Below are 18,178 nucleotides of genomic sequence, written 5' to 3'. Positions count from 1 at the left end.
TTAAATTTCGAAAACAATAGCTCAAGATATAATCCGTTGAAATTCATCAAAATTTTATTTTTACCAAAGCTCATAAAGTCCCAATTTCCCAAACATGTACTTCCAAATTCATTTTTAAAACCAACCAAAACCTTACTATTTTAGTCTCAACCACATTACATCCTCCATATTCATCCCACAACACATCAACGCTCTACTTCATAAATCTTAACTCAATAATCCACAAGATACATCAGCTAATACCATCCTTTCATTTTCATGAAACTTCACCACACGGCCCTTAATTCCACAATGATCAACATTCAAGATCAATCATCTATATCAAGCACAATTTCAACTTTAATTCAACCTTTATACATACCAAATATCATCGTCATACAAAACTCACATACATCATCAATCAAGAACTTCAATCATACACTCCAAAAATCAATAATCACATTATCATACAACCATTCCAACAACCAATCAACCATCATCACAAATTCAATTCCTATCCTATGGGTCACTAGCCTAAGTTTTCACAACCACATTATATTTTAGATACAGGAAACCAAAACCATACCTTGACCGATTCCCGTTCCACCCGGAACACTCTCAAATTAAATTCAACTTCCAAGGTTTCCAAACTCCACCAACAGATTTCCAAGCTTGGGATTCCACACCAAAGCTTTCCAAAATCACCAATCAAGCTCCAAAACACACATATATAATGCCTAAGCCACAATATCACATCAAAACACACTAACTCAATATCCAATACCTCAAATTCAACACTTTCACTAGGGTTTGAGATCTCTTACCTTATCCAAGGGTCAAAGGAGAAAGAACAAGCCTTCCCTTCAAGCTACTTTGATCCTATAACACAAAGGAGCTCAAAATCTCAACATCATTACCCAAGAAACTCGAAACTCAAGGCTAAAATTTCGAAGAAGAAAACGTGGCTTACTGATAAACCTATATTTCATGGTTTATCTTGTGCTTAATTGAGTGATTTTTATCAACTCTTTACCCACTTATTCATACTATTTGCATGGTTTTACACTTGCCTTCCTAATTATGTGCTTTGATTGAAAACATGCTTCTTTGGCCTTAAGTTCCCTATGTTTAATCCTCTTTTATTACCATTAGATGCCTTGATATGTGTGTTAAGTGATTTCAGAGATTACTTACCTCAAGATTAATTGTATGGGTTTTGTAAAGTTCGACGCTGCAGTCGTGTGGCCGAAAACGGTGCGTCAATCGGAGCTCCGGATCAAAAGTTATGATCCATGGAAGTTTGAGGTGAATTGTAGCAAGGGTTTCAATCTTCCCCCTCCCCCTTTCCTTAATTCCAGCATGTGTGTATGTTTAAGAGGGAAGAGAGAGCTGAGCACTCTCATTAAATGATATTTGGTTGGTCCCTTGGGCCCAACTTGGGTCCAGTTGGCTCAGTTTGGCCCGTTCGGTCCGATCTTGGGCCGATTTAAATTGGTGTCAAAATTCTCATTTTAATTTTCTCTACCACATTAAACCATAAAACCCTTATTTCTCACTTTCTAGAATATATTTTAATTTATGGGTTAATTAGCCATTAATTAACTGGGCTTTACAGAATTCAAGTAGCAAAAATGACTCTTGGCAAGGATTGGGGAATTGAGGATTCATATCCTAGTAATGGACCACAAATATGGTAATTGCATAGAATTAATCCCAATTAGTCTATCCTAACATCGAGGATAAGTCAAAAGAACATAATTGATCTCAATCCATAAGTCTTAGTCAACTCACTAATTAACTTAGTGAAAGCTAGCGTCAATGGAAACCAAACCAAGAGCACTCCATTAATTCATGAGGAACAGCAGAGCTCTTCACCTTAATCTATGGTGTGTAGAAACTCCACCGTTGAAAATACATAAGAACAAAAGGTCTAGGCATGACCGAATGGCCAACCTCCCAAATGGCATAAGAATTCCAAAATGGGGGAAGAAGACCCCCAGTACAATAGTAAAAAGTGCTATTTATACTAAACTAGTTACTAGGGTTTACAGAAAATGAGTAGATAGTGCAGAAATCCACTTCTGGGGCCCACTTGGTGTGTGTTTGGGCTGAGCTTTGAAGCTTTCACGTGCATAGACCATCCTTGGAGTTAAATGCCAGCTTGGGTGCCAGTTTGGGCGTTTAACTCCAGCTTTGGTGCCAGAAAAAGGGTCTCTGATGGGCGTTTGGACACCAGTTTAGGCCATCAAATCTCGAGCAAAGTATGGACTATTATATATTTCTAGAAAGCCCAAGATGTATACTTTCCAACGCAATTGAGAGCGCACCAATTGGGTATTAGTAGCTCGAGAAAATCTACTTCGAGTGCAGGGAGGTCAGAATCCAACAGCATCTGCAGTCCTTTCTCAGCCTCTGAATCAAATTTTTGCTCAGGTCCCTCAATTTCAGAAAAAAATCCTTGAAATCACAGAAAAATACACAAACTCATAGTAAAGTCCAGAAATGTGAATTTTGCATAAAAAACTAATAAAAATATACTAAAAAGTAACTAAAAATACTAAAAACTACCTAAAAACAATACCAAAAAGTGTATAAATTATCCGCTCATCACAACAACAAACTTAAATTGTTGCTTGTCCCCAAGCAACTAAAAACAAAAAAGGATAAAAAGAAGAGAATATACAATAAATTCCAAAACATCAATGAAGCTTAGTTTCAATTAGATGAGCGGGACTAGTAGCTTTTTGCTTCTGAACAGTTTTGGCATCTTAATTTATCCTTTGAAGTTCAGAATGATTGGCATCCATAGGAACTCAAAATTCAGATAGTGTTATTGATTTTCCTAGTTTAGTATGTTAATTCTTGAACACAGCTACTTATGAGTCTTGGCCGTGACCCTAAGCATTTTGTTTTCCAGTATTACCACTGGATACATACATGCCACAGATACATAATTGGGTGAACCTTTTCAGATTATGACTCAGCTTTGCTAGAGTCCCCAGTTAGAGGTGTTCAGAGTTCTTAAGCACACTATTTTGCTTTGGATCACGACTTTAACCACTCAGTCCCAAGCTTTTCACTTGGACCTTCATGACACAAGCACATGGTTAGGGACAGCTCGATTTAGCCGCTTAGGCCAGGATTTTATTCCTTTGGGCCCTCCTATCCACTGATGCTCAAAGCCTTGGATCCTCTTTACCCTTGCCTTTTAGTTTAAAGGGTTATTGGCTTTTTGCTCTTGCTTGTTCTTTTTCTTTCTCTTTTTTTCGCCTATTTTTTTCGCAAGCTTTGTGTTTTTCACTGCTTTTTCTTGCTTCAAAAATCAATTTTATGATTTTTCAGATTATCAATAACATTTCTCTTTTTTCATTATTCTTTCAAGAGGCAACAATTTTAACATTCATAAACTTCACTATAAAAAAATGCACTGTTCAAGCATTCATTTAGAAAACAAAAAGTATTGCCACCACATCAAAATAATTAAACTAATTTCAAGATAGAATTCGAAATTCATGTACTTCTTGTTTTTTTGCAATTAGAAACATTTTTCATTTAAGAAAGGTGAAGAATTCATGGGACATTCATAACTTCAAGGCATAGTATCATGTAATAAAGACACAAACATAGACAAAAGATAAAGCACAAGAAACGAAAAACAGAAAAACAAATAACAAAGAAATTAAAGAACGGGTCCACCTTAGTGATGGAGGCTAGTTCTTCCTCTTGAAGATCCTATGGAGTGCTTGAGCTCCTCAATATTTCTTCCTTGCCTTTGCTGCTCCTCCCTCATAGCTCTTTGGTCCTCTCTAATTTCATGGAGGATAATGGAGTGCTCTTGGTGCACCATCCTTAGTTGCTCCATGTTGGAACTCAAATCCCCTAAAGAGGTGTTGAGTTGCTCCCAGTAGTTGTGTAGAGGAAAATGCATCCCTTGAGGAATCTCAGGGATTTCTTGATGAGGGACTTCCTCATGCTCTTGTTGAGGTTCATGAGTGGGCTCTCTTATTTGCTCCATCCTCTTTCTAGTGATGGGCTTTTGAGATGAATCTCTTCATCTCCCATGACTCGAAGTTGGAAGCAACTGCCTTCCCTTTCCTTTTCCTAGAGGTTTCTCTGGCCTTAGGTGCCATTAATGGTTATGGAAAAACAAAAAGCAGAGCTTTTTTTCCACACCAAACTTAAAAGGTTTGCTCGTCTTCGAGCAAAAGAAGAAAGAAAGGAATAGAGGAAGAAGAGATGGAGGAGATGGAGGTGTGTGAAAATAAAGGACTAAGGAGGGGTATTTATAGGGTAAGGAGGGAGAGGGTATCCGTGTGATAGGGGTGGGGTTTGGAGAAGAGTATTTTGGAAAGGTGTGAAGAGAAATGAGAGTGATTTGGGGTAGGTAGGGATCCTCTGGGGTCCATAGATCCTGAGGTGTCAAGGATTTCTCATCCCTGCACCTTTCTGGCGTTTAAACGCCCTCTATGTGGCATTTCTGGTATTAAACGCCAGGCTGATGCCCCTTTCTAGTGTTAAACGCCAGTCTGGCTGCCAGTTCTGGTGTTTAACGCCTAGAATGCTGCCAGATTGGGCGTTAAATGCCCAACTTGCTATCCTTACTAGCGTTTAAATGCCAGTAAGCTCGTCCTCCAAGGTGTGCTATTTTTGATGCTGTTTTTGATTTTGCTTTAATTCTGCAGCTATTTTTGTGACTTCACATGATCATCAACCTAAAGAAAGCATATAATAACAATGGAAAATAAAATGAAAGAGTAATTAATATAGATAAATAACATTGGGTTGCCTCCCAATAAGCGCTTCTTTAATATCAATAGCTTAACAGTGAGCTCTTACAGAGCTTCACAGATGCTCAGAGCATGATTGTGGCCTCCCAACACCAAACTCAGAGTTTGAGTGTGGGAGCTTTGCTTGACTCTGTATTGAGAGAAGCTTTTCATGCTTCCTCTCCATGGTTACAGAGGAAGATCCTTGAGCCTTGAACACAAGGTAGTCCTCATTCAGTTGCAGGACTAACTCTCCTTTGTCCACATCAATCACAGCTTTTGTTGTGGCTAGGAAGGGTCTTCCAAGGATGATGGATTCATCCTCATCCTTTCCAGTGTCTAGGATTATGAAGTCAGCAGGGATGTAAAGGCCTTCAACTTTTACCAAGACATCCTCTACAAGTCCATAAGCCTGTTTCATTGATTTATCTGCCATCTCTAGTGAGATTCTTGCAGCTTGTACCTCAAAGATCCCTAGTTTCTCCATTACAGAAAGTGGCATGAGGTTGATACCTGACCCCAAGTCACACAGAGCCTTTTCAAAGACCATGGTGCCTATGGTGCAAGGTATTAAGAACTTTCGGGGGTCCGGTTTCTTTTGAGGTAATGTCTGCTGAATCCATGTATTCAGTTCATTGATGAGCAATGGAGGTTCATCCTCCCAAGTCTCATTACCAAATAACTTGGCATTCAGCTTCATGATTGCTCCTAGATACTGAATAACTTGCTCTTCAACAGTGTCTTCATCCTCTTCAGAGGAAGAATATTCATCAGAGCTCATGAATGACAATAGTAAGTTCAGTGGAATCTATATGGTCTCTGTAGGAGCCTCGGATTCCTTTGGTTCCTCAATAGGGAACTTCTTATTGGTCAGTGGATATCCCTTGAGGTCTTCCTCACTGGGAATCACTGCCTTTTCACTCTCTCCAGGTTCAGCCATTGTGATTATAGTTATGGCCTTGCACTCTCTTTTGGGATTCTCTTCTTATATTGCTTGGGAGAGTACTAGGAGGAGTTTTAGTAACTCTTTTACTCAGCTGACCCACTTGTGCCTTCAAATTTCTGATGGAGGACCTTGTTTCATTCATGAAACTGAGAGTGGCTTTAGATAGATCAGAGACTATGTTTGCTAAGCCAGAGAGGCTCTGCTCAGAATTCTCTGTTTGTTGCTGAGAAGATGATGGAAAAGGTTTGCTATTGCCAAACTTATTTCTCCCAACATTATTGTTGTTGAAGCCTTGTTGAGGCTTTTGTTGATCCTTTCATGAGAAATTTGGATGATTCCTCCATGAAGAATTATAGGTGTTTCCATAGGATTCTCCCATGTAATTCACTTCTTCCATTGCAGGATTCTTAGGGTCATAAGCTTCTTCTTCAGAGGAGGCTTCCTTAGCACTACCGGATGCAGCTTGCAATCCAGTCAGATTCTGAGAAATCATATTGACTTGCTGAGTCAATATTTTGTTTTGGGCCAATATGGCATTCAAAGTATCAATCTCAAGAACTTCTTTCTTCTGAGTCATCCCAATATTCACAGGATTTCTTTCAGAAGTGTACATGAACTAGTTATTTGCAACCATCTCAATGAGTTCCTGAGCTTCTGCAGGGGTTTTCAGATGAAGGGATCCACCAGCAGAATGGTCCAATGACATCTTAGACAATTCAGACAGACCATCATAGAATATGCATATGATGCTCCATTCTGGAAGCATGTCAGAAGGACACCTTTTGGTTAATTGCTTGTATCTTTCCCAAGCTTCATAGAGGGATTTATCTTCCTTCTGTTTGAAGGTTTGCACTTCCACTATAAGCTTTCTCATCTTTTGAGGTGGAAAGAATTTGGTCAAGAAAGTATTGACCAACTTGTCCCTAGAGTTCATGCTTTCTCTAGGTTGTGAGTCCAACCATATCCTATCTTTGTCTCTTACAGCAAAGGGGAAAAGCATGAGTCTGTAGACCTCGGGATCAACCCATTGGTCTTAACAGTATCACAGATTTACAAGAATTCAGCTAAGAACTGATGAGGATCTTCCGATGGAAGTCCATAAAACTTGCAATTTTGCTGCATTAGAGAAACTAATTGAGGCTTAAGCTCAAAGTTGTTTGCTCCAATGGCAGGAATTGATATGCTTCTTCCATAGAAGTTGGAAATTGGTGTAGTATAGTCACCAAGCATCTTCTTTGCATCTCTAGCATTGTTGTTGGGTTCGGCTGCCATGTCTGCTTCTTTTTTGGAATTCTCTATAAGGTCCTCTCCGGAGTATTGTGCTTTAGCTTCTCTTAGCTTCTTCTTCAGAGTCCTTTCAGGTTCAGGATCAGCTTCAATAAGAATGTTTTTATCCCTGTTTCTGCTCGTATTAAAAAGAAGAGAACAAAAGGGAATAGTAAAATCCTCTATGTCACACTATAGAGATTCCTTGAGGTGTCAGCATAAAAGAAGAATAGAGGAATAAGGTAGAGAGAGAATAAGAAGAATTCGAACATAAAAGGGAGAGAGAGAGGGTTCAAATTTTTAGATAAGTGGAAGAGAATTGTTAGCAATTAAATGGAATAAATAGAAAGAGAGGAGAGAGAGAGAGTTTTCGAAAATTTGAAAAAGGAATAAAATAAAATTAGAATTGAAAACAATTAGTTAATAAAAAAGATTTTTTAAAAAAATGGTTAGTGATTTTCAAAAATTGGAAGTGGAAAAGTGGTTAGGTGGTTTTGAAAAAGATTAGAAATAGTAATTAGTTGAAAAAGATTTGAAAATAATTTTGAAAAGATAAGAAGTTAGAGAAAAGATTTTGAAATCAAAATTTAAAAAGATATGATTGAAAAAGATTTGATTGAAGAAAGATATGATTGAAAAGAAAATTAAAAAGGGAATTAAAAATATTTGATTTTTAAAATTGATGACTTGACTAACAAAAAACTAAAAGATATGATTCTAGAATTCAAAGATTGAACCTTTCTTAACAAGAAAGTAACAAACTTGAAATTTTTTAATCAAAACATTAATTGTTAGCAAGGATTTTTGAAAATGTGGAAAGATAAGATTTTAAAATTATGAATTAAAACATGAAAATTTGAAAAAAAATTTGAATTTGAAACGAAATTACCTCCCCTGTGTCATCCTGGCGTTAAACGCCCAGGATGCTATCCATTCTGGCGTTTAACGCCCAGAATGCTACCTCTTTGGGCGTTTAACACCCAGCCAGATACCCTAACTGGCATTTAACGCCATAATTCCTTCCTTCCTGGGCGTTTTCTAAACGCCCAGCTTTTTCTCTGTGATTCCTCTGATGTATGTTTTGAATCATCATTTCTCTGTATTATTTACTTGAAAAGAGATATTTTATTTTTGAATTTTTAATGAAGAGAGAGAAAAACAACAAAATGAAATAAAATATAAAAATACAAGATCAAAACAAGTAATGCATGCAAGGACACTTTGAATGTCAAGATGAACACCAAGAACACTTTGAAGATCATGATGAACATCAATGACATATTTTTGAAAATTTTTAAGAAAAGAAAGATATGCAAGACACCAAACTTAGAAATTTTTAATGTTTAGACACTATGGATTTGAAAATGCATATGAAAAATAGGAAAAGACACAAAACAGGAGAATTTAAAGATCAGAACAAGGAAAATCATCAAGAACAACTTGAAGATCAATGAAGAACACAATGCATGAATTTTTTTTCGAAAACTTGAGAAAATTTGAAAACATGCATTGACACCAAACTTAGAATTTGACACTAGACTCAAACAAGAAACACAAATTTTTTTTGCTTTTTATGGTTTTATTATTTTTTTGTATTTTTCAAAAATAAGAATAACAAGCTTAAGCATAAAATAAAATTACCCAATCTAAGCAACAAGATGAACCGTCAGTTGTCCAAACTTGAACAATCCTCGGCAACTGCGCCAAAAACTTGGTGCACAAAATTGTGATCACACTTTTCACAACTCCGCACAACTAACCAGCAAGTGCACTGGGTCGTCCAAGTAATACCTTACGTGAGTAAGGGTCGATCCCATGGAGATTGACGGCTTGAAGCAAGCTATGGTCATCTTGTAAATCTTAGTCAAGCATTTTCAAATGGTTATGAGGATTTGATAATTAAAAGATAAATAAAGCGGAAAATAACATAGAGATACTTATGTAATTCATTGGTGGGAATTTCAGATAAGCGTTTGGAGATGTTTTGTTACTTCTGAACCTCTGCTTTCCTATTGTCTTTATCCAATCATGCGTCCTCCCTTCCATGGCAAGCTGTATGATCCTCTCAGTGAAAATGGTTTGGCTACAGTCTCTGTACGGCTAATCAACTGTCGAATTTCTCGTCTCAGATGAAAAATACCAGGCACAGCTACCGTAGGGCTAATAATCTGTCAGTTCTCACTTGTGTCGGAATAAGATCCATTGATCCTTTTGCACACTGTCACTGCGCCCAACATTCGCGAGTTTGAAGCTCCTCACAGTCATCCCTTCCCAGATCCTACTCGGAATACCACAGACAAAGTTTAGACTTTTCGAATCTCAGGAATGCTGTTTATTGGTTTTAGCCTATACCACGAAGATCCTAATCACGGGGTCAGATGCTCTGTTGTTAGGAGAGATGATGCAAATCCATGGATCAGAGACCTAAGAGAGTATACTTCGGCTGGCATCCAATGACTACGTTGAACATCATGTAGACCGCTTTGTGGTTGTCAGGCACGCGGATCTTGGCTAAGTGAGTACTGAAGATAGTGGGTGATTGTCACGGGTCACCCCTTCAGTCTGACTTAACTGAATTAAGTACAAGAGTATATCTTGGAGATGAAGTAGGCATGAATTGAAGGAAAAACAATAGTACTTGCATTAATTCATGAGGAACAACAGAGCTCCTCACCTTAATCTATGGGGTGTAGAAACTCCACCGTTGAAAATACATAAGAACAAAAGGTCTAGGCATGGCCGAATGGCCAGCCTCCCAAGTGGCATAAGAATTCCAAAACAGGGGAAGAAGACCCCCAATACAATAGTAAAAAGTGCTATTTATACTAAACTAGTTACTAGGGTTTACAGAAAATGAGTAGATAGTGCAGAAATTCACTTTCAGGGCCCACTTGGTGTGTGTTTGGGCTGAACTTTGAAGATTTTACGTGCATAGGCCATCCTTGGAATTAAACGCCAGCTTGGGTGCCAGTTCTGGTGTTTTACGCCAGAAAATGGTCTCTGATGGGCGTTTGGACGCCAGTTTGGGCCATCAAATCTCGGGCAAAGTATAGACTATTATACATTGCTAGAAAGCCCAAGATGTCTACTTTCCAACGCAATTGAAAGTGCGCCAATTGAGCTTCTGTAGCTCCAGAAATCCACTTCTAGTACAGGGAGGTCAGAATCCAACAGCATCTGCAGTCCTTTCTCAACCTCTGAATCAAATTTTTGCTCAGGTCCCTCAATTTCAGCCAGAAAATACTTGAAATCACAGAAAAATATACAAACTCATAGTAAAGTCTAGAAATGTGAATTTTGTATAAAAACTAATAAAAATATACTAAAAAGTAACTAAAACATACTAAAAACTACCTAAAAACAATGCCAAAAAGCGTATAAATTATCCGTTCATCACGTGCTCCTGAGCTTCAGCCTCCTTGATGAAGACTAGTGTCTCACCTTCTTTTAAGGCCTCCTTCCCAGAGAAGAGTGTTAGGGTGTCTCTGCAGTTTCTGAGGAAGGTTCCTTTGAATGACTACATTGCACTCCTTAGTAAGAGCTACTGTCTCTATCTCTCTCCAATCCTTCTTATGACTCAAGATGTCCTTCATGAACTTAGCATAAGAAGGTATCTGTTCAAGAGCTTCTATAAAAGGGATCTTGATCTCTAATATTCTGAGATACTCTACAAAGCGGGAAAATAGTTTATCCCTTTCCTCTTGACAGAGTTTCTGAGGAAATGGTATCTTAGCTTTATAATCATCAACCTTGGTTGATGGAGGCCAAATGCCATGTGTGCTGGAATGAGGGTTACTAGCTTGCTTAGGAGGGTTGTTATCACCATTGTTCTGAAAACTGAACCAGACTGGCCGATTCAATCGAATTAACCGAAACCGGTCATCTAGTCGGTTTGGTTGAGGTGCAAAACCGTCTGGTAGAAAACTGGTAAAAAAACTGGTCGAACTGGCGGTTAACCGGTGAACCGTTTGAACCGAACAGTTTTTCCTGGTTTTCAATTAAAAAAATGGAAAAAAAGATATATAAACCCTCCCCTATTTTCTCTCTCTCACTTACGCACAAGACCCAACCCCCTCTCTCTCTCCACTCCATGGAGCCCTAACCCCCTTTTCTTTCTCTCTCCCAGCCAACAGTAGCAGGAGCCACCACCCAATGCCCAACGTCGACGTCACCGATGTCGCCAACGAACTCGTCTCCTCAGCCAGTGTCCAGCCTCGTCGTCACCGATCCTCTTCTTCTGGATTATATCTCCTCGCGTTGCTAGGTCTCATCGCCAAACGGATATAGGGTGCTGTCGCCACCGGGTGGAACTGACCGTGGTGGCATCAAGAATCATTGCCTGTGCAAGGTGAAGGTATACTCGTCGCTATCATCGTTTCTCTTCCCCTCACCGTCATCTCTCTCTGTCGCTGTCGAGCCCTCTCTCTGTCTTCGTTGTCGTTGGCCACCCTGAAATCGTGTCTCTCGATCCGTCCTCATCGTCGATCCCCCCTCTCGCACGTCAAGCCTGTCTTCAATCCCCTCTGTGCCTGAGCTCACTTCCCCTCTTCCATCGCCGTCACTTGGCTTTCTCCTTTGCCGCCAGTCTTCAATTCAATTTTGCTTGTTTTTGTACTTTTATTTGGTTTCTGATTTCTGATTCTAAGTTTACTAATTTCTTCTTAGCTTGAGTTTATGAATTTCTGAGTTTGTAAGCAGATCCCTGCCCTGCTTCAGTTTTCATTTTTGGGAGTTAATTGCTATTTTTTGGAGTTGATCATGTTGATTGTTGCTTGTTTGTCTGGGTTAATTGTTGTTTTTCATTGCTATCTTCTACATTTAATTTCTGTTGATTGAGGCTGTCTTTACTTCTTAGCTTTTAATTTTGTTAATTAAATGAATTAATCAAGTTTTTTTATTCTATTTTTGTAAGTTTTAATTTTTAAATTATGTTTTTGTTCTGTTGTGAATTTGTTACTGTAATTTGATTTCATAATCTGTTTGTTTGATTTCATAATATTTTTGTAATTCTGTTTATTTGTTCAAATTATGATTATGTTTGTTCAAAATTTAAATTATGATTATGTTTGTAAATTCAATGGTTAGTGGTTATTACTGATTTATTTCAATTGTTTGTTATTTTTTATTATTAGGTTATAGATTGAAATTTTAAATTTTAAATTTTATTAGGTTAAATTTTATTGAAATTTAAATATTTAAAATTATATATTAAATTTTTAATAATTTTATTTAAAATTTAATTAAACCGATCGAACTCCGGTTGAACTCCGGTCGAACCATTAAACCAGTGAACCAGTCAGCTCACCGATTTATTGATCGGTCTGATTCTCGCAACCTTGGTTATCAGTGAGTGACTGACCTCCCTTGCTTGGGCGTTTAACGCCCATGCTGCTGCCCCCTTGGGCGTTTGAATGCCCAATCTCTGCCCTTTTCTGGCGTTCAACGCTAAGAGGGATACCTTCCTTGGTGTTTGAACTCCCAGTCTCTGCCCTTTCCTGGCATTCAACGCCAAGAGGGATACCTCTTTGGGCATTTAAACGCCCAAAGTCATCTTGTGCAAAGACCTGATTATCCTCTATGGGCTTTTTGTTCGTATTGTGCTTAGGTTGGGTGCTTAAGATTTTTTTACTCCTCAGTTGAATAGCCTGGCATTCATCCGTTATTTGCTTAGATAACTGCTGCCTTATTTGACTCAATTGGGCTTCTACATTTCTGTTAGAGGCATTGAGTTTCTCGCAAAGCCTCTTGTAATTCCAGTAGTATTTGCTGGGCAAGGGCGTGTAGTTGTTGAGTTAATGGGCTATCTTGCTCTGGAGGGTTAGGTTCAGTGGATACTGCCTTAACCTCTCCTTTTATAGAGGTCTCAGTGGCTGCGTACAGATGTTGATTAGTGGCAACTGTCTCAATAAGCTCTTGAGCCTCTTCAATGGTCTTTCTCATGTGTATAGAACCCCCAGTAGAGTGGTCCAAAGATATTTTAGCCATGTCTAAAAGTCCATAATAGAAGGTGTCTAACTGTACCCATTCTAAAATCATTTCAGTGGGATATTTCTTTAGCATCCTCTTACACCTTCTCCAGGCATCATAAAGAGATTCACTATATCTCGTTGTTTGATGCCTTGGATGTCCAGTCTCAACTGGGTCATCTTTCTTGGGGGAAAGTAATGATTTAAAAACTTGTCTACTAACTATATCCAAGTTTTCAAACTAGATCTGGGCTGGTTGTCCAACCACCTCTTTGCTTGATCATTTACAACAAAAGTAAAGAGTAATAATCTATAGACATCTTGGTCTACTCCCTCATGGTGTACAGTGTCAGCAATTTTTAAGAAATCTGCTAAGAATCCTGTAGGCTCTTCCTGTGAAAGTCCAGAAAATTGGTAGTTTTGTTGTACTATGGTAATTAGTTGAGGGTATAATTCAAATCTACTTGCCCTGATTTGAGGTATGCTAATACTTCTTTCATAGAAGTCAGCATTAGAATTTGTATAGGATCCCAAAGCTTTTCTAAACTCTTCATTCCCACTTGGGTTCATAATGAAGAAAGGTTGAAGAAAGGAAAGAAGAAATAGGGATAGGAGTGATGAATTAGAATTAAAATATTTATTATTTTAATTTTTTTTATTTATTTAGTCCAAAATTAAAATTAATTAATTAAAAGAATTTAAACTTTAATTATTAAATTTCGAAAATAGAAGAGAGAGAAGAGGAAGAGAATTTTCGAAAATTAGAGAGAATAAGTTAGTTAGGAAGTGTTGAAAAAGAAAAGAGAGAATATAAGATATTAACTAAGAAAAGATTTGAATTTAAAATAAGATAAGAGATAAGATAAGAAAAAAATTTGCAATTAAAATTTAAAATTAGAAAAGAGATAAGAAAAGATAAAATAAGAAATTAAAAAGATTTGAAAAAGACATTATTTTAAAATTGGAAGTTAGAAAAGATAAGATAAGGAAGTTAAGAAAAGATAAGTTTTTAAAATTAAAAAGATTTGAATTTTGAATTTTAAATTTAAAAATTAAATTTAAATTTTAAAATTTTAAAATTTGATTTTTGAAATTTGAAATTTGAATTTAAAATTTTGAATTTTTGAAATTGAAACAAGATACGATAAAAATTTCAAAAAGATTTGAATTTGAAAAGGTTTAATTTTGAATATTGCAATTTGAAATTTAAATTTTGGATTTTGAAATTGAATTTTGAAATTTAAAAATTTTAAATTTTGAAAGTTGAAATTTTAAATTTGAAATCAGATAAGATAAGATTTTGAAAAAAATATAATTTTTTATTTTGAAAAGATTTGATTTTTGAATTTTTAAAGTTAAGATAAGATAAGATAAAAAAATTTTAAAATTAAAATCTGAATTTTTAGAGAAAATTTTGACTTTTCAATTAAAATAAAGATAAAAAGATATATTTTTTATTGTTGAATTTAATGAGGAAGGAGAAAAATAAGTAAAGGACACAAAACTTAAAATTTTTAGATCTAATGTCCCAAGTTTTCAAAAATTTTGGAGGAAAACACAAATGGACACCAAACTTAAAAATTTTAAAATCAAAACACAAAAAAGACTCAAGAACACTTTGATGACTAACAAGAATACAAAGAACAAGACTCAAGAAACTCAAAGAACACAAGAACATAAAAAGAATACCAAACTTCAAATTTTTAGAAAACCAAACATAAATTTTCGAAAAATTGAAGGAAAAATAACTTGAAGACACCAAACTTAAAGAATTGAAACAAGATTTAACCAAAGAAAAATTATTTTTGAAAACTTTTTGAAAGGGAGATACCAAAAAATCAAAAATTGGTGTAAGTAATAAATACAAAGACTCAAAGAACACGAAAACTTAATCAAGAACAAAATAAAAGACTCAAACACCAAACTTAAAAATTGAAACAAGTTTCAAACAAAAAGACACTAAATTTAAAAATTTTTGAAAAAAAAAAGACTCAGAATTTTCGAAAATTTTAACCAAGAACATAAACACAAGACTCTAACCAAGAACAAGAATTAAACAAAGAAAAGAAAAATATTTTTGAAATTTTTTTATATTTTTCGAAAATTTGGAAGAAGAAAACAAAAATTAAAAGACTAAAATAAAATGAAAATTACCTGATTTAGGGAGTAAGACAATTCGTCAGTTTGACCAAACTCAACAATCCCCGACAACGGCGCCAAAAACTTAGTAGCACAAATCCCCACACCTTCGTACTATTGTACCAGCAAGTGCACTGGGTCGTCCAAGTAATACCTGAGTGAGTCAGGGTCGATCCCACGAGGACTGTGGTTTGAAGCAAGCTATGGTTATCCTGCAGGTCTTAATCAGGCAGATCAGAAGGAACGTGTTTTAATATTGTATAAATTACTTTTTATATCAAATAGAGTCAGTAATAGAAATAGAGAAAAAGAGTAATTAAAACTTAGAAGTTGTGTAAACTATGAAAAGAGAATATTTAAGGTTTATAGTTGCTTAGCCTTTCTGAATTAATTCTGGTATCACTGTCTTCTTTACTTGTGAATGATGTCTTCTATGGCAGGTTATATATGATCAAAGCCATTGCCCGTGGTCATTAATCTCCCCTGCTCCAGATCAAATGCCATTGCCCGTGGTCGTTCAACCTGACGGAGGGTGAAGCTCTAGCAGTTCATTCTCTTGGCGATCATACTCGAAATGTCACAGACAAGGTCGAATCTTCCGGATCAGAGAATACTGCTTCTTTAGATTCCAGCATATACCACGGAGACCTTAATCTCCCCAGAAATTGGTTGAACTGGTATTTCGAGAAGTCCCCAATGAAGTCGTGGATTAGCCGTCTGAGAGATGTATAAACATAGCTGTTGGTTCGTGATTTTCGGCCACGTATTCACACGAACCCAAGTAGACGCGGGTGTTTGTCAGGCACGTTCGTCTTAATGTGATGAAAAGAGCAAATTGTCTGATCATCCTATTCACCATGATGAAGATCGGATATACATCTCAGAAGTAAATCAAACACGGATCGAAGAAGAAACAGTAATACTTTTATTAATTCATAGGACTCAGCAGGGCTCTTCCCCTCAACCTAAGAGGTTTAGAAACTCATACTAAAGTAAAATACAATGTAAAACTCAAAAAATAGCATAAATTCCTCTAATGATTATGTAAAATACACTTTAAATACTAAACAGATGACTAGTAAGGGTAAAATAGTCTTTTTAGTGCTAAAATTCACTTCTGGGGCCCACTTGGTGAGTGTTTGGGCTGAGCTTTGATCAGATCCACGTGCTATGAGGTCTCTTGGGCATGGAACACCAGCTAGGGGGTCCTCTCTGGGCGTTTGGACGCCGGTCTCTGCTCTTTGGGCGCTGGACACCTGGAAGGGGCAGGAAGCTGGCGTTGGATGCCAATTTTGGGCTTTCTAATCTGAAGCAAAGTATGGACTATTATACATTGATGGAAAGCTCTGGAAGTCAGCTTTCCATAGCTATTGAGAGCGCTCTATTTGGACTTCTGTAGCTCCAACAAAGCTCTTTCAAGTGCAAAACATCATAGTAGAATCTGATGCATGAAAACTTGTCTCTCAACAAATTTCCCTTCGGCAAGTATACCGAATTGTCGTCAAGTAAAACAAACAATAGAGTGAGGTCGAATCCCACAAAGATTGATTGGTCAAGCAACTTTAGTTAGAAGAATATGCTAGTTGAGCTAAACAGAAATTAGATTGAGAACTTGCAAAATTTAAATGACCAGAAAGTAAATAACAGAAATTAAAGTGCAGAATCTTAAATAGGGATTTGGGGTAATGAGCATGAAAATAAATGGCAGAAAGTAAAGAGAATGGGTAAGATCAGAAATGGGGTAATCATTGGGTTCAGGAGATGTTGCATTCTCCGGATCAAATTCATTCTCATCTCTTCCTCAATCAATGCATTCATTGATCTCTTTGGCAATCTTAAGTGATTGGATCCCAATTCCTTGGCAATCCAATCTCTCTAAGCTTGAACAATTGCCCAATTCCTTGATTTAATTGCTCATGAGAAGAGATGAAGTGTGGTCACTGATTATACCACATGTATTTCCAAATCAAAGTATTGGGAGGATTACATGTCACTATATCCGCCCAGACTCCAATTTGGTCCAACATGAGAAAGCATTTCTAGCATGATCTCCTCATCCCTTTTCCATGGCTCAAAGGAGATCCAATTATGGAGAGTTTCTTTTCCAAGACAACTAACCAATTGAATTAAGATCGAAAGCTTTCTAGTAAGATCAAGAGAAAAGAAAGAAGAAGAAGAATAAAAACTATAATTGATCCATCAAATTACAACAGAGCTCCCTAACCCAATGAAAGAGGTTTAGTTGTTCATAGCTCTAGAAATGAAAAATGGCAGAAAAGAAGAATCCATGCTAAAAGTGCAGAAAAGTAAATCTATAGAGAGTAGTTCCCAAAAGTGCCAAGCTTCTCTATAGTTCAAAACTACTCCTATATATACTACTCCTCTTGATCTTCTAGTGAGTTCTTTAAGTCTTGGATGTGGGTTCTGGATCTTGAGTTAAAGCAGTTCTCATCTTTAGTGGGCCCAGCTTGCAGAGAAATATGAATTAGGCTTGGGTATTTAGTGAGATTAACGTTGAGTGCCATTGTGGGTTCGAGAACGTTAGTGGCATTCACTTTTTCCACTAACGTTCCACCCTTATGTACCCACGTTAACTCCAATGTTAGTGGTCTTAACGTGGCCACTAATGTTGCCTTCTCAATTTTTGGCCAACGTTATTGGGACTCACTTTTCCCAATAACGTTGGCTTATACCCCTTCACAAACGTTATTGGGAATCACTTTTCCCATTAACGTTGCTTGGTGCCTTTTGTTCCTACGTTAGAGTTCACGTTAGTGTAGCTAACGTGACTCTTAACGTGGGTGTGTCTCACCTTCGAGAGCATTAGTGACACTCACCTTTGTCACTAACGCTCCAAATGCCCAAACTCTCTACGTTAGAACTCACGTTAACTTAGGCTCTTAACGTAGTAGTGATGCCATCTTCCAACGTTAGTGACAAAAGTGAGTGTCACTAACGTTGGCTCTTTGATCTCAACTCCACGTTAACTTTCACGTTAATGGTCTTAACGTGAAAGTTAACGTAGGCAATGTTAGTTGGTCCAACGTTAGTGACAAAAGTGAGTGTCGCTAACGTTGGCTTTTGTTTTCCTCTTCCACGTTAGAGTTCACGTTAAC

This window comes from Arachis hypogaea, chromosome 10, assembly GCF_003086295.3.
Source record: "Arachis hypogaea cultivar Tifrunner chromosome 10, arahy.Tifrunner.gnm2.J5K5, whole genome shotgun sequence".
NCBI classification, from domain to species: domain Eukaryota; kingdom Viridiplantae; phylum Streptophyta; class Magnoliopsida; order Fabales; family Fabaceae; genus Arachis; species Arachis hypogaea.
Note: the sequence above shows the minus strand (reverse complement) of the source record.